Raw genomic sequence first — 397 nt, 5'->3', positions numbered from 1 at the left:
TGATATAATCATGGAAATATCTGTCCCAGCAGTAGGAAGGAGAACTGCACTGCTTCGCATACTGCAGTATAACAAATAAAGATTCTTAACCAAATTGTTAACATTTGAACACTGAATGAAGACTATTCTTCAAAGAAAACAATATACAAAATCCCTTATTAAGAATATATAAGTTTGCATATACATTCATGAAATACAGAACATTCTATGTATCAATCATGCTGTCTATGGCATAACTCACCTATTTTAAGATGTTTGAAATGCCATGATGAAATAGAAATAGATAATGTACACTTAAATTTCATCAGGAAAAGAATATAGTTCAGAAAAGATTAAATATCTAAAACACAAATTCAATATTACTTCTACTCAGGGAAACTTTTAGCTGTGACTGTTG

At 29.7% G+C, this 397-nt stretch overlaps 1 protein-coding gene across 1 annotated transcript in view; it reads right to left on the bottom strand.

The window, feature by feature from the left end:
* The window catches only part of LOC119590625 (wiskott-Aldrich syndrome protein family member 2-like), a gene marked incomplete in the record, with an annotated part of 42196 nt that overhangs the window by 845 nt on the left and 40954 nt on the right, over positions 1-397 (bottom strand). Inside the window, 1 exon segment of the mRNA XM_037939304.1 lies at positions 1-391.

The sequence above is a fragment of the Penaeus monodon genome, chromosome 27, assembly GCF_015228065.2.
Source record: "Penaeus monodon isolate SGIC_2016 chromosome 27, NSTDA_Pmon_1, whole genome shotgun sequence".
In the NCBI taxonomy this organism is placed as follows: Eukaryota; Metazoa; Arthropoda; class Malacostraca; order Decapoda; family Penaeidae; genus Penaeus; species Penaeus monodon.
This window is presented reverse-complemented; position numbering and strand designations above follow the sequence as displayed.